Source organism: Heterodontus francisci, chromosome 1, assembly GCF_036365525.1.
Source record: "Heterodontus francisci isolate sHetFra1 chromosome 1, sHetFra1.hap1, whole genome shotgun sequence".
NCBI classification, from domain to species: Eukaryota; Metazoa; Chordata; class Chondrichthyes; order Heterodontiformes; family Heterodontidae; genus Heterodontus; species Heterodontus francisci.
In genome coordinates this window covers 21,278,101-21,304,149 of record NC_090371.1, presented here as the reverse complement: position 1 = coordinate 21,304,149, position 26,049 = coordinate 21,278,101, and the positions used below count along the sequence as shown (strand labels likewise).

General features: G+C 42.6%; 2 protein-coding genes across 5 annotated transcripts in view; one reads left to right on the top strand and one right to left on the bottom strand.

Moving 5' to 3' along the window:
- LOC137368229 (dedicator of cytokinesis protein 2-like) overlaps positions 1 to 26,049 on the top strand; it is a 1,222,644-nt gene that overhangs the window by 621,010 nt on the left and 575,585 nt on the right. The gene's annotated exons all lie outside the window — the stretch shown is intronic.
- LOC137368256 (INSYN2B protein-like) overlaps positions 1 to 26,049 on the bottom strand; it is a 133,527-nt gene that overhangs the window by 93,672 nt on the left and 13,806 nt on the right. The window lies entirely within an intron of this gene.

Below are 26,049 nucleotides of genomic sequence, written 5' to 3'. Positions count from 1 at the left end.
CATGGCTTCTACATGTTTTTGAGGTCAGGTCATCGGGAATTGGGTTCGTAAGATGTAATAGATCTCAACAGCTGTTCTCTCTCTCCCTCCCACCCTTTTCCTGGTGCTATCGACGCATTCTCAGGTTCAGTTCAATGGATACTCCTCACCCCATCCCACCATCTCGTCCATTTGCTATGTGTCAGCCTAGCCTTACAGCCAAAATCCTTGACATCTGCACAGGTATACTGACCAGACAAAGAGCAATCTGGATGATCTTCCCTCTGCTTAGTCCGAGGCTGTTGGGATTCATCGTAGTAATGTAAGGAAATGGGTATATTCTTTACATTAACTTTAGCTTTTAAGTGAGTTTCTTTTAGCAGTACTCAGTTCGTATAAGTGTTGGCAGTCAGACACTGTTTTAGCTGATAAGGGGTGGCCACAAAACTGTCCACATTAGCTCTAGTCTTGAAAAGGAACCTGCCATAGATCTGGAAAATTCAGGAATGTGTCAGGTCATGGGGAGTTATTCTTGTTAAAACTCAAGACTAGCTAACTGGATGAGGTAAGATTTTGAAACATTCGGATTTTCACGTAGCCAAAATGAAATATGTGTATTTGAATAGATAGTTTACGTAGATAGAAACTATTTCCACTAGTTACGGAGTCTAGGACTGGGGAGCATAGTCTAGAAATTGGAGCCAGACCTTTCAGGAGTGAAATTGGGAAACTGTTCTACATGCAAAAGTTGTTAGAAGTTTGAACTCTCTTCCATAAATGGCAACTGATGCTAAATCAATTGCTAATTTTAAACCTGAAATTGATAGAATTTTGTTAACCAAGGGTATTTGGAGATATGGGGCAAAAGGTGTATGGAGTTAGGCCGCAGATCAACCATGATCTCATTGAATGGCAAGGCACAAGTCAGGAGTGTGATGGAATACTCTCCACTTGCCTGGATGAGTGCAGCTCCAACAACACTATCCTTGAGAAGGTGGTGGTGAGCTGCCTTTTTGAACCGCTGCAGTCCATCTAGTGTAGGTACATCCACAGTGCTGTTACGGAGGGAGTTCCAGATTTTTGACCCAGATGAGTGAAGGAATGATGATATAATTCCAAATCAGGATGGGATGTGGCTGCGGGGGGAGCTTGCAATTGGTGGTGTTCCCATGCATCTGCTACCCTTTTCCTTCAAAGTGGAAGAGATTTGGAAGGTGCTGTCAAAGGAGGCTTGGCATGTTGCTGCAGTTCATCTTGTAGATGGTACACACTGCTGCCACTGTGCTCTGGTGCTGGAGGAAGTGAATGTTTAAGATGGTAGATGGGGTGCCGATCAAGCGGGCCGCTTTCTCCTGGATGGTGTCGAGCTTGAGTGTTGTTGGAGCTGCACTCATCCAGGCAAGTGAAGAGTATTCCATCAAACTCCTGAGGTGTGCCTTCTGGATGGTGGACAGGCTTTGGGAAGTCAGGAAGTAAGTTACATGCCACAGAATTCCTGTCCTCTGACCTGTTCTTGTAGCCACAGTATTTATATAGCTGGTGCAGTTAAGTTGCTGTTCCTTGTATGAGTACACCCAAGTCGGTTTGAACATCAACATTTAGAAGTTTCTTGCCATTTAAAAAATATTTTTCTTTTCTATTCTTAGTATGAATGTGAATAACCTTACACTACCCCACATTATACTCTATTTGCCACCTTGATGTCCACTCAATTAACTTGTCTATATCTCTTTGCAGCCTCTTTGTGTATTCCTCACAGCTTGCATTCCCACCTAGCTTTGTATCATCAGCAAACTTGGATACATTACTCTCAGTCTCTTTGTCTAAGTCATTAATATAGATTGTAAATAGCTGCGGTCCCAGCACTGATCCTTCTGGCACTCCACTAGTTACAGCCTGCCAACTTGAAAATGCCCCGTTTCTCCCAACTCTCTGCTTCCTGTCCATTAACCAATCCTTTATCCATGCTAATATATCAGCCCTAACTGCATGAGTCCTAATCTTGTGTATTAACCTTTTGTGTGGCACCTTATGGGATATCTTTTGGTAACCCAAGCATTCTACATTTACTAGTTCCCCTTCATCTACCGTACGAGTTACATCCTCAAAAAACTCTATAAATTTGGCAAACACTATTTCCCTTTCATAAAACTATGTCGATTTTCTCTGATCATACTACGATTTTCTAAGTGCATTGTTAAGACTTAGTTGACTATTGGATTCCAGCATTTTCCTGACAACTGACGTCAGTTTAACTGGCTATATTGTGCTGCACAAGGCATCACAGTTGTGTAGGACAGGCTGGGCAGATCAGAGGATCTTTTCCTTTCTGTCACTCTTCATGTGCTGGTACATTGTATCAGGATTCTGAGCTGAATGCTCCTCCTGAAACCCGCCCCTATCCAAAGTGCTGGCCACCAGATCTACTCCTTTACATTCACTAAACCAAACAAAAGATATCCTTTCGGGATTGCCTGACTGAAAGGCAACCGTTTAAATGGCATTGCTCTGTTTAATCGGGCCATCTATATCCCATTGCTAAACCGTGAGATCTAAATATAATGCATGAAATTAGCCATTTTAAGTACATGGTTACAAGATCAATGCCTCCTGTCTCCTGCAGTGAAGGTACAAGTAGTTCTGCTACACAGCTGAACTCTGAGTGCAAGAGATTTAATTATAGGAAACAAGGAAGTACTGATCTTCCAAATGAACACGAGTTGGTCTGGAGCGGGCTTCACAGAAACGGCAGCACCTAAGGCCCATTGCACTTGTGTGACTGCTGGCTCTTCAACAATTTTACTTCGATCCCATTTTACAACCCTTCCCCTAAGTTCTTCATTCTATATTCATCCATTTCAAACATTTATCAATTCCCTTTTAAATGGCATAATGGGAAATTTCCACCTTCACTGGTTGGGCACAGCAGAATTCTCACCCCTCATTGAACATGCCTGGATTTTCATCCCTTTTTTATTCTTTCATGGGATGTGGGCGTTTGTTGCTCATCCTGAATTGCCCTTGGACTGAGTGGCTTACTAGGCCATTGTGTAAGGTAGTTAAGTGTCAACCACATTGCTGTGGGTTTGGAGTCACATGTCAGGCCAGATCAGATAAGCACAGCAGATTTCCTTCCCTAAAAGGCATTAGCGAACCAGCTGGGTTTTTATGACAGCCAATAATAGTTTCATGGCATCATTACTGAAATTAGCTTTCAATTCTAGATTTTGACTAATTAATTGAATTTATTATTTAAACTCCACCAGCTACCATGGTGGGATTTGAACCCATGTCCCAGGGCATTAGCCTAACTCTCTAGATTATTAGTCCAGTGATATTACCACTACACCACCATCTCCCTTAAAAATATTAAAAACAATGGAATCAATGCTGGATGGGTTCCTCCATGACTGGGCAATCTGCTCTACCATATTACCACTCAGCTGTAGGATTGCCAATCCTGCAGGATTGCTCTAGAGTCTCCAGGAATTAAAGATTAATCTCCAGGACACTGTACTGCGCATAATCTGGAAGAAAGAATCTTTGGGGCATTAAAAATTGTGTTTTAAGAATATTTTTCTTTGAACACTCAGTTATAAATATATCGAAGTTGGGTTTGATTGACAGTCAAGAATCAACCAATCAGATAATGAAGTTTGTTGGCTTTCAGATTGGAAGTAGGAAATCAATGCACCACAAGACTTGGGCGATCAGTAGCAGGAATATGTGGCTGGGGCATTTGGAGGCAGGACAACATGAGATGACACTTCCAGGAATATGTCTAGCCTGAACTGGCAACACTACCCAGGCAGTGAAGATGAAAATCACCCCCATAGTCTCTGTCTCAATAGCCACGTGCAGTAAAGAAGCTAATAACCCACTGTGTTAAAAAAAAAAATCTTCTCACCTGCTCCTTCATTCTTCTGAGACCAATCATCATCAAATACAACCTGCATTTATATAGCACCTTTAACGCAATAAAACAGAGAGGAGGAGAGGTTTAGAGAGGGAATTTCTGAGTTTAGGAACGAGGCACGGCCACCAATGGTGCAGTGATTAAAATCGAGGATGCTCAAGAGGCCAGAATTGGAGGAGCGCAGATATCTCAGAGGATTGCGGGGCTGGAGGAAGTTATGGAAATAGGGAGGGGTGAGACCATGGATGGATTCAAAAACACAGATTAGAATTTTAAAACTGAGGTGTTGTTGGATTGGAGGTCAATGTAGGTCTGCAAGCACAGGGGTGATGGGTGAACGGGACTTGGTGGAAGTTAGGATTTGGGCAGCAGAGTTTTGGATGAGCACAAGTGTTTGTATGAAGGGAAGTCAACTAAGAAAGTGTTGGAGCAGTCAAGTTTATAGGTAATAAAGGCATGGATGAAGGTTTCAGCCGCAGATGACCTAAGGCAGAGGTGGAGCAGTCCTGAACCTGTGTCTCTTGTTACCAATTCACCAAAATAAACTTTCATAATTTAGCCACTATTTAAAATTTAGAATCATAGAATGGTTACAGCACAGAAGGAGGCCATTCGGTCTGTCGTGTCCATGCCAACTCTCTGCGAGATCCACTCAGCTAGTCCCAATCCCCTACCATTTTCCCATAGTCCTGCAAATCTTTTCTCTTCAGATAATTATCCAATTCTCTTTTGAAAGCCACAATTGAATCTGCCTCCACCACTCTCTCAGGCGGTGCATTCCAGATCCTAACCACTCACTGAGTTAAAAAAAGATTTTCCTTATGTTGTCTCTGGTTTCTTTGGTCCTTGACCCTTCCGCCAATGAAAATAGTTTCTCCCTATCTACTCTGTTAAGACCCCTCATCATTCTGAACACCTTTATCAAATCTCCTCTCAGCCTTCTCTTCTCTAAGTAGAACAGTCCCAGCTTTGCCAATCTACCCATATAGCTGAAGTCGCACATCCCTGGAACCATTCTCATAACCTCTATTAAATTTCCATTTAATCTTCTTTGTTCCAGTGAAAAAAGCTCCAAATTTTCAAGCCGGTATTTATAACTAACTTCTCGTTGCTGTTTAAAATTCTGTTGAATCTTGGCTATAATGCCTTGTGTTTTATGAACTGCTTGCAGACAAACATGAGCATAGCCTTAAAATTCAAGCTCGGCCATTCAGGGGTAGAACATAGAACATAGAACATACAGCACAGAACAGGCCCTTCGGCCCACAATGTTGTGCCGATCCTTTGTCCTCTGTCAAGGACAATTTAATCTATACCCCATCATTCTCCTTTATCCATATACCTATCCAAAAGCCTTTTGAAAGTCCCTAAAGTTTCTGACTCAACAACTTCCCCGGGCAAGGCATTCCATGCCTCGACCACTCTCTGGGTAAAGAACCTTCCCCTGACATCCCCCTTATATCTCCCACCCTTCACCTTAAATTTATGACCCCTTGTAACGCTTTGCTCCACCCGGGGAAAAAGGGTGATGTCATGAAAGAATTCTTCAGGCAAAGGTTAGTGAAAATCTGGAACCCTCTCAACTCAAAAAATTTTAGGGGCTGGGGAAGTCAAGTGAAAATTTTGGAACTGAGGTTGATAGATTTTTGACAGGCAATGATATTAAGGGATATGGAACCTAGGTTCGTAAATGGAGTTAAGATACAGATCAGTCATGATCTAATGGAACGGTAGAAAAGGCTCAAGGGTTGATGTCCTCCTCCTTTTACAATGTTTCTAACCAATGACTTCTACCAGTTTAACATCAGTTCTTGTTTTTTCTATTCAGTACTGCTGTGTATGGAACTCAGAATCCCATTTATATTTGTTACTTGTACTCACCTTTCAAGATCTGTGCATCTATAGCCCTGGTTCTCTTCTCCATTAAGAATCACGCCATTTAGGTCATAATTCCTTTTACTGTATCTTTTCTGAAATATGGTACTTCATATTTCTATGCAATCAACTGCATTTACCACTTAACTGTCAATCTGTCTGTGTACTCCTGCAATCTCCTTCATGTTTGCATCGCACTGTGCTATACCTCAAATTTAAAATCATTCAGAAACTTCAGTGTCATTTCTCCTGTGCCTATGTCCAAATCATTAACATAAATGGAAAACAAAATACAACTCAACACAGATCCCTGCAGAATGTCACATCGCACCAATCCAAAAAAGTAATCTGGAAACCCCCTTTTGCCCCTAGCCATTTCTCTATCCATGTTCCCTTTAACACCGTGTATCTTAATTTTGCAACAAGTCTCCTAAGTTGCATTTTACCAACACCTTCTGAAAATCCATATGTGCAAGATCCATCATTTTCCCTTTATTTATACATTTTGTCAATAAGGCACTTTATAAATACATGCTGGTTGTTCTTGATTAGCCTTTTAAAGTGTTCCCAACCTCCTTCCAGGTTCTGTGACAAACGTTCTGCTTTCTACTCCAGTTAATTTTTGGAATTGTTTTCTTCTGAATATTTTTGTGCTGGTCTGGCTCTTCCACATTGTCCTGAGGTGCCGAGACAATCTTACTTTCACCTTACATTGTAAAAATCAAGATAAAATATTGATTAAGCAAAAGAGCATAGGGACAGGAGTCAGCCACCGATGCCCACATCCCTTGAACGAATTAAACAAAAGCCATGTAGCCTCTCAAGCAATTTTGTCATTCAATAAGATCATGACTGATCTAACTTTGCCTTTGTTCCATATCCCTTAGTACCTTTGGTTAACAAAAATCTTTCAATCTCAGATTTAAAATTGACAATTGATTTAGCATCAATTGCTGTTTGTGGAAGAGAGTTTCAAATTTCTACCACCCTTTTTGTGTAGAAGTGTTTCCTAAATTCACTCCTGTAAGGTCTGGCTCCAATTTTTAGACTATGCTCCCTAGTCCGAGACTCCCCAACCAGCAGAAGTAGTTTCTCGTTATCTATCCTATCTGTTCCCCTTAATATCTTGAAAATAGGATCTCTGCCATTCCTTCATTCTCAAATACAAGATGGCTCTCTTCATCTCTACATAGTTCTTTGACTATCCTTTATTAATTTAAATTAACAATAAATGAAAACATTGAAAACGCTGCCATTCCTTGCTCATTGTATATCTCTGGGAGTAGTAAGCAGTACTGCTTTAGCATTCTTCCGGACTCAGTACAAGTTGGTTAGTGTGATTAGCAGTTAGCAGAAGAATTTGGGTATTGTATACTCTGAGGATGCTGATTAAAGTGACTGTAGCCTAGCCATGAAAGTGTAAAGCAAAGATTTACTTGGGATAAAGCCAGGAATGGGAAATGATAGCTATCAGGAGGGACTTTCAAAGGTGAAGAATTTTGATCGATAATATAAGGAAAGTCTATTCTTCTACTTTGGGAGATTGGTCTCAAAAGGCTGTCAATTAAAATAGTCACAAAGAGAGTGAGCAGAGAGGGTTGTTTGGAAAAAGGAATGTTTTGCCATAGGGAGTTGTTGAAGCAAGGGAAAACTGGAAAGCTATTTGAAGTGGAGAGAGATGTAGGGCTGTAGAGATAGTCTGAGACTGTGGGATTAGTTTTGGGTTGTGCAAGCAGAAGAGTCAGAACAGAGAAAATTGTTTGAACGGCATCCTTCAGTGCTGTTAACTTCTGTAGAATCGATGCTATGTGGTAAATGAGCCAACACCTCTGTCAAAATAGTGAAATAGTAATTTTATACAAACACATATTTGAGGGTCCGCTAAAGTGCAACAGCATCATTTCAAAACTAGTGTCAGCTATCTCTAATTGCTCCATTAGATAAAGACAAGTAACTACACTAAGCAGAACAGAAATCTTCCAAGTATGATTCCTGCTCTTTGCTGATTTATGTGACTTCAACCTGCATGGCAGTAAAAGGCAGCAGAATTGGTCTCAGTGACTGTGACATGGCAGGGGAAACTCAATCAGGGTTCCTGCCCCTGATTGCTTCCCACTGACCCCTGCTCCAAAATACCACGTGTACCTCCCCAGTAAGAATGGGATGAGGCTCATTTGTGATGACTCCCATAGCCAAATTGCCAACTCTGTAGATCCACACAAGAGGAACGCCTTCTCTAATAAGATGTACAACAATGTTGGAAAAGGTTATAAGAGACAGGATTTATAATCGTCTTGAAAAGAATAAGTACATTAGAGATAGTCAGCACGGTTTTGTGACGGGTAGGTCGTGCCTCACAAACCTTATTGAGTTTTTCGAGAAGGTGACCAAACAGGTGGATGAGGGTAAAGCAGTGGATGTGGTGTATATGGATTTCAGTAAGGCGTTTGATAAGGTTCCCCACGGTAGGCTATTGCAGAAAATACGGAAGTATGGGGTTGAAGGTGATTTAGAGCTTTGGATCAGAAATTGGCTAGCTGAAAGAAGACAGAGGGTGGTGGTTGATGGCAAATGTTCATCCTGGAGTTTAGTTACTAGTGGTGTACCGCAAGGATCTGTTTTGGGGCCACTGCTGTTTGTCATTTTTATAAATGACCTGGAAGAGGGTGTAGAAGGGTGGGTTAGTAAATTTGCAGATGACACTAAAGTCGGTGGAGTTGTGGATAGTGCCGAAGGATGTTGTAGGGTACAGAAGGACATAGATAGGCTGCAGAGCTGGGCTGAGAGATGGCAAATGGAGTTTAATGCGGAAAAGTGTGAGGTGATTCACTTTGGAAGGAGTAACAGGAATGCAGAGTACTGGGCTAATAGGAAGATTCTTGGTAGTGTAGATGAACAGAGAGATCTTGGTGTCCAGGTGCATAAATCCCTGAAGGTTGCTAACCAGGTTAATAGGGCTGTTAAGAAGGCATATGGTGTGTTAGCTTTTATTAGTAGGGGGGTCGAGTTTCGGAGCCACGAGGTCATGCTGCAGCTGTACAAAACTCTGGTGAGACCGCACCTGGAGTATTGCGTGCAGTTCTGGTCACCGCATTATAGGAAGGATGTGGAAGCTATGGAAAGGGTGCAGAGGAGATTTACTAGGATGTTGCCTGGTATGGAGGGAAGGTCTTACGAGGAAAGGCTGAGGGACTTGAGGTTGTTTTCGTTGGAGAGAAGGAGGAGGAGAGGTGACTTAATAGAGACATATAAGATAATCAGAGGGTTAGATAGGGTGGATAGTGAGCGTCTTTTTCCTCGGATGGTGATGGCAAACACGAGGGGACATAGCTTCAAGTTGAGGGGTGATCGATATAGGACAGATGTGAGAGGTAGTTTCTTTACTCAGAGAGTAGTAAGGGCGTGGAACGCCCTGCCTGCAGCAGTAGTAGATTCGCCAACTTTAAGGGCATTTAAGTGGTCATTGGATAGACATATGGATGAAAATGGAATAGTGTAGGTCAGATGGTTTCACAGGTCGGCGCAACATCGAGGGCCGAAGGGCCTGTACTGCGCTGTAATGTTCTAATTCTAATTCTAATAGCAGCATTTGGACTGGAGGAAGATTTGTGGTGGACTTCCCCAGGGGTCAGTGTTGGGACCCTTGCATTTCCTGATAATATTAATGACCTAGACCTTGGTGTACAGGGCACAATTTCAAAGTTTGCAGATGATACAAAACTTGGAAGCATTGTGAACTGTGAGGAGGATAGTGTAGAACATCAAAAGGACATGGACAAGTTGGTGGAATGGGCAGAAGTTCAATGCGGAGAAATGTGAAGTGATACATTTTGGTAGGAAGAACATGGAGAAACAATATAAAACAAAGGATACAATTCTAAAGGGGGTGCAGGAGCAGAGGGACCTGGGTGTATATGTACATAAGTCATTGAAAGTGGCAGGACAGGTTGAGAGCAGGGTTAATAAAGCATCCAGTACCATGGGCTTTATTAATAGGGGCACAGAGTACAAGAGCAAGGAAGTTATGTTGAACTTGTATAAGACACTAATTCAACCTCAACTGGAGTATTGCATCCAGTTCTGGGCACCACACTTTAGGAAAGATGTGAACGCACTGGAGAGAGTACAGAAAAGGTTCACAAGAATAGATCTAGGGATGAGAAACTTCAGTTACATGGACAGATTGGAGAAGTTGGGACTGTTTTCCTTGGAAAAGAGAAGGCTGAGAGGAAATTTAATAGAGGTAGTCAAAATCATGAGGTGTCTAGACAGAGTAGATGGGGAGAAACTGTTCCCACTCGTGAAAGGATCGAGAATGAGAGGGCACAGATTTAAAGTAATGGGTAAAAGAAGCAAAAGCGACATGAGGAAAAACTTTTTTCATGCAGTGAGTGGTTAAGGTCAGGAATGTGCTGCCTGAGGGTGTGGTGGGGGCAGGTTCAATTGAAGCATTTAAAAGGGAATTAGACTGTTATATGAAAAGGAAGAATGTGCAGGGTTATGGAGAGAAGGCGGGGGAATGGAACTGAGTGAATTGCTCATTCGGAGAGGCGGTGCAGACACAATGGGCCGAATGGCCTCCTTCTGCACTGTCGCAATTCTGTGATAAGTCAAGACCTTCAACAGAAGAGCAGAGTGGAAAAGAGGAGAAAACAAAATAAGCAAAGGCCCAAAAAAAGGGAAAATTCACTGAGGTGCAATGATCCCCACATGCACCCCCCCAATCACCCTGCACCCCCCACTCCCCCGTAAAGTGTGTGCTTACTGCTGGGAGAACTTTGTACTTTAATAAATGCAATATCTGCTCTCAGATGAATTACCGACTTCTAGTTTCCACAGTTTAGTTTTGACTTTTACTTCAATCGCACATGAAGTGAACTATTTTTAGTGATATCAGAGCTGTTAATCTATCACTTTAATGTGCCTCTCGTGGATTCTGCTGCTAAACATCTAATAATATGTCAGGAAAGGGATATAAGAACTGTGTAATATGGGGGTTAAAGGATAATATCGGATTAGAACATCATTTTAACCTTTATAATTTAACACGTACCTTGTAACCTCTCCCGCTTGTAACTTGTGCCATACAGTTGAATGAGATCAATAGAACTTTGTTAAGTAAAGGTACCAAGGGATATGGAGCCATGGCCAGTAAATGAAGTTGAGGTACAGATCAGTATTTATCCAATTGAATGGAGGAACAGGCTCAAGCAGCTGAATTCCTTATTCCTCTTTCTACATTGCTGCTGAGTGAAGAACCTGTATTATACACATGGTTGTTCACATTTCACAAGTATCTCCTATCACTGTGACCAGATTCTCTCATAAACTTTTCCATCACCATATCTCTCATCACCAGTATCTCCCACCACTGGAATCTCCCATCACTGAATCTCCCATCACCAGAATCTCTCATCACCGGAGTGGAATCTCCCATCACCAAATCTCCCATCACCAGAATCTCCCATCACCAGTTTTCCCATCACCGGAATCTCTCATCACCGGAGTCTCCCATCATCGGGGTCTCTCATCATCGGGATCTCCCATCATCGGAATTTCCCATCACCAGTATCTCCCATCACCATAATCTCCCATCACCATAATCTCCCATCACCAGTATCTCCCATCACCAGAATCTCCCATCACCATTATCTCCCATCACCAGAATCTCCCATCACCATTATCTCCCATCACCAGAATCTCCCATCACCAGTATCTCCCATCACCAGAATCTCCCATCACCATTATCTCCCATCACCAGAATCTCCCATCACCATTATCTCCCATCACCAGAATCTCCCATCACCAGTATCTCCCATCACCAGTATCTCCCATCACCAGAATCTCCCATCACCATTATCTCCCATCACCAGAATCTCCCATCACCAGAATCTCCCATCACAGGTATCTCCCATCACAGGTATCTCCCATCACGAGGATCTCCCATCACAGGTATCTCCCATCACTAGTATCTCCCATCACTAGTATCTCCCATCACAGGTATCTCCCATCACAGGTATCTCCCATCACTAGTATCTCCCATCACAGGTATCTCCCATCACAGGTATCTCCCATCACTAGTATCTCCCATCACTGGTATCTCCCATCACAGGTATCTCCCATCACTAGTATCTCCCATCACTGGTATCTCCCATCACTGGTATCTCCCATCACTGTTATCTCTCATCACCAGTACAATACATCAGCAGTATCTCCCGTCACCGGAATCTCCAGTCACCGGACTCTCCGGTCACTGATATCTCCCAACACCAGTATCTCCCAACACTGGTATCTCCCAACATCGGTATCTCCCGTCACCAGTATTTCCCGTCACCAGTATCTCCCGTCACCACTAGCTCACAGTATCTGCTTTGACCAGCATCTCTCAAAACTAATTCCATTCGTTAGCTGGTTTACTTGGTTTTGTCATTATCTGGACAACTTGTCTAGAAATACAACAGCTAAGCAAAACTCATGCAAAATCCTCAGCTAAAAGTTTCAAAGATCCTGGAGCAAGATATCTTGAATTAAAACACTAAAACATATAGAGTCATTTTTTAAAAAGGAATTTAATATAATTGTGTGCAGCACATCACTTCTTGATGATGTTAAACGCACGCCAGCATTCACTAATCAGCAGTTTTCATGACTGGGGGGCACGCAGTCAAAGTTACTGAATTGACAGGTCTCCTGTTTAGCCATTCCGGGGTGGGACTCCACCATTTCAAACTAGTGAAACACACAGGCCTCCTCCAATTACATAATTGTTCTGATTCAAACCTTCATTTAACCACTGGAAGCTGTGTTTGAATTTTGATTCTAGTAGTGTGAACAGATGATACACATTTCCAGAGAAAGTTAGACTGAAATTTTCAATGAATGTCAACATGATAATTTTTTCAAAAGGTACTTTCAAGAGCTCGTACTCACACAGGGATAGATACTCACTCAGAGATACTCACTCAGAGAGTCTCCCTCATAGAGTCTCACTAATAGATACTCACTCAGAGAGTCTCACTGATAGATACTCACACAGAGATACTCACTCAGAGATACTCACTCAGAGATACTCACTCAGAGATACTCACTGATAGATACTCACTCAGAGATACTCACTCAGAGAGTCTCCCTCATAGAGTCTCCCTCATAGAGTCTCACTAATAGATACTCACTCAGAGATACTCACTGATAGATACTCACTCAGAGAGTCTCACTGATAGATACTCACACAGAGATACTCACTCAGAGATACTCACTCAGAGATACTCACTCAGAGATACTCACTGATAGATACTCACTCAGAGAGACTCACTGATAGATACTCACTCAGAGATACTCACTCAGAGAGTCTCACTTATAGATACTCAGAGAGTGTCACTGATAGATACTCACTCAGAGAGACTCACTGATAGATACTCACTCAGAGATACTCACTCAGAGAGTCTCACTTATAGATACTCACAGGGATTCTCACTCATAGATACTCACTCAGAGAGACTCACTGATAGATACTGACTCAGAGAGTCTCATTGATAGATACTCACTCAGAGAGTCTCACTGATAGATACTCACTCAGGGACTCTCACTGATAGATACTCACTCCAAGAATCTCACTGGTAGATACTCACTCTGAGAGTCTCACTGGTAGATACTCACTCCGAGAGTCTCATTGATAGATACCCACTCAGAGAGTCTCACTGATACTCAGGGATTCTCATTGATACTCACCCAGAGAGTCTCACTGATGGATACTCACGCCGAGAGTCTCATTGATAGATACCCACTCAGAGAGTCTCACTGATAGATACCCACTCAGAGTCTCACTGATAGATACCCACTCAGTGAGTCTCACTAATAGATACTCTCGGGGATTCTCACTGATATTCACTCAGGGATTCTCACTGATAGATACTCAGAAAGATAGTGCCTCTCCTTAATTATCCCATTGAAATCTTGATGATTTTGAATACCTCTATATATTTGTACATATGAATATATGAATTTGGAGCTGAAGTAGGCCACAAGGCCCCTCGACCCTGGTTTGCTATTAAACAAGATCATGGCTGATCTGATCGTAACCTCAACTCCAAACTCCCGCTTACCCCCAATAACCTTTCAATCCCTTGCTTATCTACCTCTGTGATAAAAATATTCAAAGACTCTGCTTCCACCGACTTTTGAGGAAGAGAGTTCAAAAGACTCTCGAGCCTCTGATAGAAAAAAAATCTCCTCATCTTTGTCTTAAATGCGCGACCCCTTATTTTTAAATAGTGACACTTAATTCTAAATTCTCCCACAAGGGGAAACATCCTTTCCACATCCACCCTGTCAAGACCCTCAGAATCTTATTTGTTTCAATCAAGTCGCCTTTTACTCTTCTAAACCCTAGCGGATACAAGCCAAGCCTGTACAACCATTTCTCATAAGACAACCCACCCATTCCAGGTATTAGTCTCGTAAACCTTCTCCATACTGCCTCCAATGCATTTACATCCTTCCTTAAATAAGGAGACCAATACTGTACACAGTACTCCAGATGTGGTCTTACCAGTACTTTGTATAATTTATGCATATCCTCCCTACTTTTATATTCAATTCCCCTCGTAATAAACAATGGCATTCTATTAGCTTTCCTAATTACTTGCTGAACCTGCATACTAACCTTTTGGATTCATGCACTAGGACACCCAGATCCCTCTGCATCTCAGAGCTTTGCAATCTCTCAACATTTAGATAATATGCTTATTTTTTATTCTTCCTGCCAAAATGGACTATTTCACATTTTACCACGTAATAGGCAATTTGTCAGATCTTTGCCCACTTACTTAACCTATCTATATCCCTTTGTAGCCTCCTTATGTCCCCTTCACAAATTGCATTCCTGCTTATCTTTGTGTCATCAGCAAATTTAGCAACCATGCATTCAGTTCCTTCATCCAAGTCATTTATATAAATTGTAAAATGTTGAGGCCCCAGCACTGATCCCTGTGGCACACCACTCATTACATCTTGCCAACCAGAAAATTACCCATTTATGCCTACTCTATGTTTCCTTTTATCTAGCCAATCTTCTATCCTTGCCAATACATTAGCCCCTATACCATGAGCTTCTATTTTCTGCAATAACCTTTGATGTGGCAACTTATCAAATGCCTTCTGGAAATCAAAGTACAGCACATCCACCGGTTCCCCTTTATCCACAACACATGTTACTTCTTCAAAGAACTCCAATTAATTGGTCAAACTTGATTTCCCTTTCACAAAACCATGTTGACTCTGCCTGATTACCTTATATTTTTCGAAGTGCCCTGCTATAACGTCTTTAATAATAGCTTCTAACATTTCTCCTGTGACAGATATTAAGCTAACTGGCCTGTAGTTTCCTATTTTCTGTTTCCCTCCCTTTTTGGATAAAGGAGCTACATTCGCTGTTTTCCAATCTAATGGAATTTTGGAAAATTAAAACCAATGTATCAACTATCTCACTAGCCACTCACAAGACCCTTGGATGAAGTCCATCAGGACCCGATGACCGGTCAGCCCACAGCTCCAACGATTTGCTCATTTCCCCTTTCCTGGTGATTGTAATTTTCTCAACTTCCTCGCTCCTTTCCATTTCCTGATTTACAGCTATTTCTGGGATGTTACTTGTATCCTCTATAGTGAAGACCAATGCCAAATACCTGTTCATCTGCCATCTCCTTATTTTACATCATTAGTTCCCCAGACTCACTTTCTATAGGACCAATGCTCACTTTGTTAACTCTTTTTTTTAAATATCTGTAGAAACTCTTACTCTCTGATTTTGTATTTCTAGCTAGCTTTCTCTCGTATTCTAATTTTTCCCTATTATTAATCTTGTAGTCATTCTTTGCTGTTTTTTAATATTCTGTCCAATCTTCTGACCTGCCACCCATCTTAGCGCAATACTCTGCTTTCTCTTTAAGTTTGATCCTATCTTTAACGTTTTTAGTTAACCATGGATGGTGGGTCCTCCCCTTGGAATTTTTCTTTCTTGTTGGAATGTATCTATTTGGTGTATTCTGAAATATCCCCTTAAATGTCTGCCACTGCATCTTTACTGACCTATCCCTTAACCTAATTTTCCAATTCACTTTAGCTAGTTCCTCATAATTGCCCTTATTTACGTTTAAAATACTAGTTTTAGACCCACTATTTTCTTCCTCAAACTGAATGTAAAATTCAATCATGGACCTCTCTTATATCCATTGTTACCATTCTCTGCTTAAAGTAAAACGATTCCAGCTTGCCTTGTCCCTCCATGTAACTAAAATCCCTTATCCCTTGTACTGTTCTTGTAACTCTTATTTGCATCCTCCTTAAAGTGTGGTTGCTCAGAATTGGACATGGGAACTGTGGTCTCATCACTGATTTATAAAGATTTAGCGTAACATGCTTTTCTACTCTCAGCTTTTATGTGTAGACTTCCTCTTGAACAAAAAAAGTGAAGCTGTCAGATTTGCAGTGAAGTGTATTGGTCTGTGTGAGACATCTGACGTTGTCTGTATATCATTTAGATAATAGAAACTGATTCACTGAACGGTACCCTTGGTTTGTCACCGGAGGACAGAGGAACGTGACTAAGAATGCCTTGATGTTGGACGAAATCACCGAGGCTGTGCAAATTCTACATTATCTGACTAAAAACTAGCAAATTTCCCATGCCCCAATGCTTGTGATAAGTTTATTCTGTTTCTAAACCCAGCAGGATTATAGTTTGTAACGCATGCTTGATTATTTCCATGGATGCTGGTAACACTCTTTCCTCTGAGTCAGAAGGTCATAGATTCAAGTTCCAATTCAGAGACTTGAGCACAAAATGCAGGCTGACACTGCAGTGCATTATTGAGGGAGTGCTGCATTGTCGGAGGTGTCTGATCTCTCAGATGGATGTAAAAGATCCCACGACCAGTATTATAGGAGCAGTGGAGTTATTCCCGGTGCCCTGACCAAAATCTATCCCAGCTGACACAAAGGTTATCTGATCATTATCACATTGTTATTTGTGAGACTTGATATGTTCAAATTGGTTGCCATGTTTCTTACACGATGACATGCAAGACTTACAAATACACTTGAAAAGTGTTTCATTGGCTGTAAATTACTGTAAAGTGTCCTGAGCTTTCAAAATATAAATGAAAATCTTTCTTTCCACATCCTCTTATAATATTTTCACAATTTATTTGCAATCATTTTTTACACCTACTGTAATTGCTGCACCATTTACTATGTTATGTACTTCAGTTCGGTCACCTGTCAATCTCCTCCTTTCAAGGCCCAAGCTTTCCAGTCTTCTCTCATAACCCAATCCACTAGAATTTGGGATCAGCTCTGTCGTCCTTTGGGGCCTCATTGTCCGCCTTGTGTCTTGGTGATGCTGAAGCTTTAGCCTGTGTAGCCAGGCCTGACCTGGTTTTACATGATACTAAGATGCAGGGCCACAATTTGGGGTGAGGTGAGAGGTGGGATAAGGTTGAAAAAAAACCCAAATTGCTCAAAATTCCACTTAAAAAGGGACGTTCCAGCAGATATATCCAAATGAAATAAGAGAATAAAACATCAGGATCCCTGCAGTAATCGTGGCCTGCAGCAGATGTGATGTGGCAGTGCAGAGCTCCTGAGAAAATCCAACGCCTGGTTAGGTAATGCTTCAATCACTAAAGTTTCCAATTGCTACACAACAGCCAGGGAAGACATTTATCAACTGAACCAATGGTCAGGATTCTTAGAGACTGTTTCCCCATTGAGAGCGAGGTTCTGTAAAGGCCTTGGTTGCCAGTGGCAATGTCACAGTAACTGCCCGAGTGCCAGACAGCTCCGTGGGCATTTTCCCCTAAAGTCACATTTATAATTTTATCCTCCCAGCCACAGTGCTTCAATGAAGATATCGTGGTCTTGTCGATTCTGTCTGTCCATTGTACTCATAGTGCTTTGCAAGGAAAAGGGAGGATCTTTAGAGGTCAGTGGATAGATCATAACTTTGTGATTAAAGTCAATGGAGATAAAAAAAAAAAGAGAAAGCTGTAAAATGGGCTGAATACTCACACACACACTTTACACTAGTGCACAAAGTCAGGATCTACCTCAGGAGTATGAAGATTGAAGAGCCAATGTCAACAATTGGTTGTCAATGACAACCTTAAGCTACCTCAGAACAAAATGAAATGGCAGCCATATTGGCTGTCATCAGTGGCCTTACTCTTTTAGTTCTGGAGGAGTTTTACGCCATGAGACCTTAAACATTCACTCCCTCCATCGGTGCACAGTGACAACAGTGTGTACCATCTACAAGATGCACTGCAGCAATGCACCAAGGCTCCTTAGACAGCACCTTCCAAACCTGAGATCTTTATCACCTAGAAGAACAAGGCCAGCAGATGCATGGGAACACCACCACCTGCAAGTTCCCCTCCAAGCCACACACCATCCTGACTTGGAAATGTAGCAGTGTTCCTTCACTGTCGCTTGGTCAAAATCCTGGACTTCCCTTCCGAGCAGCACTGTGGGTGTATCTACCCCACACGGACTGCAGCAGTTCAAGAAGGCAGCTCACCACCACCTTCTCAAGAGCAAATAGGGATGGGCAATAAATGCTGGCCTTGCTAGTGATGCCCTCATTCCATGAACAAATTAAAAAAAACATTTTGTGTAAGTGGAGTTCCCTGTCTTAGTTACAGGTAACGTGTTCCAATACCAGGTTCTGAAAGCAAAGTAAGTGAAATATCAATCTTTGATGTGGCCTACATAGCCAGGAGTTATACTGGAAAAATATGAGACATCATTTATTGCATTTAACTGTCAGTTTGTGTCTTTCATCTGTTGTTACCTGTCTGTTTAGCTCAGGCCTCTTTCAGTGACATCAGTGGACACAGCTATCATCAGGGCAAATGTTAGGAATGGCGTTTATCATTGGTGAGTGAGGTACAAACATGTGCCAAAATAGATTGCATTGTTAAACTAAAGTAGATGGCTGTGACTCCTGCCATTCCAATTGAGTGGCACTTGCTCGGTCTGAATGTAGACTTTTTTCTATGATATTTGAGAAGGATGGTATCATTTGTCTGAGATTCAAAGGCTGATTCCCGAGAGTCCCTTGGATCTAACTCTGCAAAATATTTGTTGCTTTTAAACTGAAAGAAGTGCTTCCCCACCTCTCTAACACTGCAGTATTTTAGCACTGAGCTACTTCCTGCTAACAGTAACACTAGCTTGCAGAACAGCAGCTCATCTTTTGATTAAGCACTTCTCAGCCTTCCAGACTCAACATTGAGTTCAACAGTTTTAGATCATAACCACTACTGCCATTTCTTTGGACCATGAATCTGCTTTTGGCATTTATGTCTCTAACATTTTCCAGTTCTGAAGAAAGGTCATTGACCTGAAACGTTAACTTTCTCTCTACAAATGCTGCCTGACCTGCTGATGATTTCCAGCATTTTCTGCTTTTACCCCATTAACACTACCCTTGCCCAGTGTCTGCTTCTTTCACTTTTTCTGTGATCCTTGGGGTCTCCTTCTCCAATGTTCATGTTCATGAACATGTTCTTGTTTCTCTCATACCTGTACCGCCTGTTCTCCTGCATGCTTATCCTTGACAAGACTACTAGTCTCCTCCCCTATCTAGGACACAACCCCTGTCATGATCCAGCCTCATCTCTCCCTCCCTGGTATTATCTTGCCCCACATCTCGCTTCCTGTTATGTTCCTGCTCTAGCCATCTCTGCCTGGTGTGATTCCACTCCACCTTCGCTTCCATGTTGAGATCTTGCCTCATCTGTTTCCCCCTCCCATATTATGATGCCTCCCCATCTCATTTTCTATGTTGGGATCTCTCCCTATTGCCGTTCCCAATTTGAGTTCCTGCCCCATCTTTTCCCTCTTATGATTACTTCCCATCACTCATTCTGAGATTCTCCCCTATCTCTTTCCCAACCCCTGTTGGGTACCTTCCATTTCCTCCTTCCATGTGTTTCCATTTCCTGTTCCCTTGTTGAGATTTCGCCTCATCTCATCTCCTTCTCCCCATGTTGATCATGCTCCATCTCCCCCTCCCTGTTGTGATCCTGTTCCATCTCTTGCTTCCTATTATGACCATGCTCAGTGGCAAACTACAGAATATACCAGAAAAAGACATTGCAGAACTATGTTAAACATTGATGAAAAGGAGAGCCAGCAAAGAACTTTATTATATTATTCAACCAACTCCTTGACTCAAATAACCTGCACAATCTGTACATAATCCAAATTGCCTTCGTTTCTAAAGCAACCTCTCTGGAGCTGAGTTTGATGGCAATGCCATAACATAGAATCATGGAATGGTTACAGCACAGAAGGAGGCCATTTGGTCCATCATGTCCCTGTGGCTCTTTGCAAGAGCATCTCAGCTAGCCCCACTCCTGCGTCCTTTCCCCATTGTCCTGAATTTCTTTTTCTTTTCAGGTACTCATCCATCTCCCTTCACAACCCCTGAACAACCTGCACTAATCGCGCAGCCTTGGTCTCAAAGGATAAAACAGATCTCAACTGTACTGTGCAGACCAGACACAGGGATAGGATGCTTCTTATTAGAGATCTGTTTTTGCTCTATTTTACTATTTAACAAATAAAACCGCTTCGGTGTGAGTTTTACTTTGTTTTTGATGAGGGGAGAATCTCTCTTAAGAAGTTTTTAAATTTGGCTTCAGATCTTTCCTTGGGCATAACTTTGATTTTTAGCCAATCGATCGTGTAAAATGGAAGATATCGGATCATCTGCCCAATTTCCCTCTCCCCCAATTTTCTCGGGAGAGATGTATAAAGAGCGGCTCACCAAATATTTCTTGTTTGATACGATCGCCTGAAATCATGTTACTACCACTGGCAGGAGAACATCGACAAGACAAAGAAAATGGGGAAAACAAATCGCTACAAGTGCAGTTCAGTCAATGTTTCCAGCCAGATGACATAAGCACAGAAATTCTTGCCCTGTTTTGCACTTGCAATTGACCTTATCTGGGTGGGCGTGATGGTATTTGGGGTGGACTCCCTTTCTGCTGGCTCTGCACCCGTTTCTGGTTAAGTCATGGAGTTCTAGGCATTGCTTCCCTCTGCCCATCATCCGTCGTCCTGGCGCATTTGAAGACAGGCCTGGCGAGATGGTAGGCTCTTCGGGAAATTCCGCCAGTTTGGCCAACAGTAAGTAGGACTGCAGAAAGAGGGAATGCTTGCTGAACAATGGCCAAAAGTGGTCAGAGAAAGGCAGAGTGAACATGGAGTAACCAGCAGGGAAAGAAATGCAGTTTGGACATTTTGGCCAGATTGTCCCATGTGCCACCCACCCCTTCCATTCCCTTCGATGCAACAGCATAGTGCAGTTGCAAAGTCCTGTTGCCACTCCTCTGCCCTCCCTCCAGGCAGGGCATTTATTAGCACTGTAAGTGGCCCGTCGTCCCATTACGTAAATTCCCCTATCTCCTGGGATTTGGGATGAGGTCAATGGCAGGTCAATGGAAATTCCAGGCCCATCCCATTTCAATCAACGCTACAGCCAACTTGGAATTTCTAGATTCATGTTCATCCAGCAGGGAACTCTTCCTGAGTAGACTTGATGTTCATCCGGCAAGGACAGATGGCGATTGCTCCATCTTCTTTTGATTTCTGCTGCTTGCTCAATTGGTTGATGACAAAATCTGGCCTCATTTTGAGAATATCCTGAATCCAACAGCGTGGAAGGAGGCTACTTGGCCCTGTTTCCATGCCCTTTTCATGGAAAGGAGGGAGAAGGAGATTTGCCAAGCTAGCACACTGGCAAAAGAGAACTAGCTTACTACCCAGAAACAAGCAATCACACTGAAGATCTAGGGGTACAGGGACCTGTAACTTAAGCTGTAAGTATACTCAAAATTCCTTGACTTTTATTGCAAATAAGAAAAAGTACATAGAAGCTTGAAAGGCAGATGGAAATGTTGAAGGCACAAGATTTATTTTTGACTACAACAATAGCCTACATTTATATAGTGCCTTCGTTGTAGAAGAATGTCCCAAGGTGCTCCACAGCAGTGTAATGAATAAGGATGATAAACCAAAGCAGCAGATGATCGAAGGGGTGACCTGAAACTTGGTCAAAGAAATGGATTTAAAGAGGGTCTTACAAAAGAAGAAGGAGGTGGAGAGGGGGAGTTCTGGACCACCTAGAATATTTTGGCCCTTTACTTGGCCCACTTCTATTATTTTAGAATCATCAATGAACACAGACAGTACACTTTTTAAGGATCTTTCTTCAGTTTTGTTGAAATCTATTTTCTATTTGTCATTATTAGGAAAGAATTATTATCCTTCTTTCTAGTAACAGGAGATAATCTATTACTGGGAGAAAAAATAGTTTGTTTCTTTGAACTGCCTAGTGGCAAACAAAGGATGTGAATCTAATCTTCTTGAACATTTCAGTCAAATCTATAAATAAAGCATTGTAAAGAATTCTACCCACTTCACACTTCTAGAGCCTTTGCTCAGTGGTCGTACTCTTGCCTCTAAGCTAGAAGGCTGTGGCTTCAAGTGTCTGCTCCATAAGCACATGAGCACATAATCTGGGGTGACATTCGAATGTACACTGAGGGAGTGCTGCACTACTTGGAGATGCCATCTTTCAGATGATGTGTTGAAACCCGTGTAGATGTAAAAGATCCCATGGCATTTTTTGGAGAATCCGGAGTGTCCTCCGGGTGTCTTGGGCAATTTATTTATCCCTCAACCCAGTATCACTAAACCCAATTAGCTGTTCGTTTATCTCAATATTTCTGTAATCTTCTCCAGCCCCACAACCCTCTCTGATATCTGCACTCTTCTAATTCTGGCCCCTTGTGCATCACTGATTTGAATTGCACTGCTATTGGTGGCTATGCCTTCAGTTACCTCGGCCCCAATCTCTGGAATACCGCCCCCCCCCCCACAACTCTCCGCATCTCTACCTCATTTTCCTCCTTTAAGGTACCTACTGCTTTGACCAAGCTTTTGGTCATCTGACCTCATGGCCAGAATTTTACTGTCCCCAAATGAGCCAGCTGGTTGCAGGGGTGGGCATAAAAGTGAGTGGGAGGCATGGGGCCTATTCCCTACCCCTTCCCGCTCCCGCTGCAATTTTACGGGAGGCGACGTCAGCGAGAAACAGCGGCCATACGGCAAAAGCCTCAAGAACCCGGCCTGGTAAAACCAGAGGACCTTCTTGCAGGCTGGCAGTGGGTCCTCCTGATCGGGCATCCTGTGCCCCACAGAGGACGGCCCCTGATGCCCCAACCACCCCCAATGCATAACCCTAACCACCCCCCCCCACCCGCCCCCCCTAACTGACCTCCATTGCTTCGCTGTGGCCCAGCCGATTGTCCCCCAGCGAGGCCCTAAAAACGTATCTGTCTTTCGGTGTTGTCCTTCTTCCTGCTTCCGATGGCTGGGTGTAGTCCCAGCAGTGGCCACTGCTCCCGGTGGCGCTGCTGGGAATAAGAGCTGCTGGTCCACTTATTGGCCAGTAGCTCCATTTGGTGGGACTTCAAGGAGGTGGAAGTCCTGCCCAAGACCAATTAAGGGCCTGGGGAATGGAAAATCCCAACGTGGCTCCCCAGGCCCAGCGGAGGCGGGCTCACCCCTGGCCTTTCAGCTGGTGAGTGGGGCATCCTGCTCAATGTAAAATTCCGTCTCATATCTCCTTTTATGGCACGGTGTCATACTTTGTTTTATAATGGTCCTGTGGGGCACTTCATTACATCAAAGGTGTTATATAAAGTTATTGTTGTAATACTTTTGTGGGCTCTTGCTGTGGCCAAATTGGCTATTATGCTTTTTTACAGCAGTAATTACACTTCATTGGCTCTTTGAAGTTGTTATACCAGGGTTTCAAGGATTAGATCGTGAGGACAGATTGAATAAACCTGGTTTATATTCTCTTGAGTTTAGAAGATTAAGGGGCAATTTAATTAAAGTGATAAAGGGATTTGAGACCAGATAGTTCTGGACATCAATTGATAATTTAGCCCATCATATTATAAGACTGAAACTATCAATAGGACAGTCAATGGGCATTCTCCACAATCAGTTCCCTGAAAAGAAAGAATTGCATTTATATAGCACCTTTCAAAACGACAGGATATCGCAAAGTGCTTAAGAAGCAATTAAGCTGTTTTGCAATTTGTTAATGAATGTGGTTACTGCTGGTACGGCCAGCATGTCTTGCCCATCCCTAACTGCCCTTGAGAAGGTGGTGGTCATAGTCATAGAGTCATAGTGTTATACAGCACAGAAACAGGCCCTTCGGCCCACCGTGTCCATACCGGCCATCAAGCCTATTTATTCTAATCCCATTTTCCAGCGCTTGGCCCGTAGCCTTGTATGCTATGGCATTTCAAGTGCTCATCTAAATACTTCTTAACTGTTGTGAGCTTTCTTGCCTCTACCACCCCTTCAGGCAGTGTGTTCCAGATTCTAACCACCCTCTGGGTTAAAATAATTTTTCCTCAAATTCCCTCTAAACCTCCTGCCCCTTATCTTAAATCTATGCCCTCTGGTTATTGACACCTCCACTAAGGGAAAAAGTTTCTTCTTATCTACCCTATCTATGCCCCTCATAATTTTGCATATCTCAATAAGGTCCCCCCTCAGCCTTCTCTGCTCTAAGGAAAATAACCCTAGCCTATCTAGTCTCTCTTCATAGCTGAAATGCTCCAGCCCAGGCAACATCCTTGTGTATCTCCTTCAGTACTGCACTGGAGTGTCAGTCTAAACTACGTGCTCAAGTCACTGATGTGGGACTTGAACACACAATCTTCTGACTCAGAGGTGACAGTACTACCCACAATACCAATGCTGGTGCCAATTGTGGTGTGCACTGTGAAATTGAGGAACATGGGAAAACCTTCACTTCAGTAGGTAAGTGATCAGGAAGTGATGGACAACCAATTTATTTATTTTCTTTATTTAGAGATACAGCACTGAAACAGAGTCTGTGCCGACCATCAACCACCCATTTATACTCATCCTACACTAATCCCATCTTCCTACTACATTCCCACCTGTCCCTATATTCCCCTACCACCTACCTATACTAGGATCAATTTATAATGGCCAATTTACCTATCAACCTGCAAGTCTTTGGCTGTGGGAGGAAACTGGAGCACCCGGAGGAAACCCACGCAGACACAGGGAGAACTTGCAAACTCCACACAGGCAGTAGGCAGTACCCAGAATTGAACCCGGGTCACTGGAGCTGTGAGGCTAACCACTGCACCACTGTGAGGGAGGAGTGGTGTTTAAAATTGTGTGTGTACCAAAGAGATTGAAAGATTAACTTGTAGACTGGGGAATTCAGATTATCTCCAGCTGAGAAAATATCAGGCTTGTTAAAACCAGAGAAAATATCATCTAAAAGGCAAATTTAAAATGGTGAAAGTGGTAGGAAAATTGTGTATGGAAGTTGTGACTATTGGAGCACATAACATCCACAGTCCCATGAAAATCAGAACTTGTCTTTACATATTAACCATATCCCGAGATTAATATAGAGTGAATTTATTTTAAGTATCATGCTTGATGACATGTGGATAAATCTAGATTAGCACAATCATTTTGCATAAGATCCCACAAGATAGCATAGTTTATCTGTGGCATTGGTTGAGAAAGGGAAAGTTGGCCAAGGATACAGAGCGAATTTTCTACTCTTCTTTCCTCTCCAAACACTTTAAGTGATTGAAGCGAGTCCAGGTGACCAGATAGATCCTGAACCTAACTACTGCAGGGTATCTACTGCTTGTGCAAGGTGATCACCAGTTGAGCCTTCACTCTGGGCCCTCAATGCTGCAGAGATATGAACAGAGGCTGTCTTAATGCATGGTTCTCAAGCACCCTCACTCCACCAGGATGAGTGATTAGATTTGATTGGATCCATTTTGTTGCATGGAGGGTAAACAGTGACACGGACTGGTTGGGCCAAAAGACCTGTTGCCTTGTTGCTATTTCGGCCTATTTCTGAGTCTGTCACCCTGTGTGGTAAGGTGCTGAAAGGCTATTTTCTTTGGTGCTGAGGACAGAAAATCTGCAGATATCATGGCTGGTGCAATCTGGCATGCAGCAGATCTGATGTTAGTTTAGGACATGATCATTGATGGTATTACATCAGATGTAAGTAGACTAGGGGCATGGAGTCTGGAGGAAAGCAAAAGGGCATTAAAATGTGAAAATATATGGAAGAGTAAATAAAGTTTTACTTGATTACTGTTTGGGCTTAAGGATTTTAG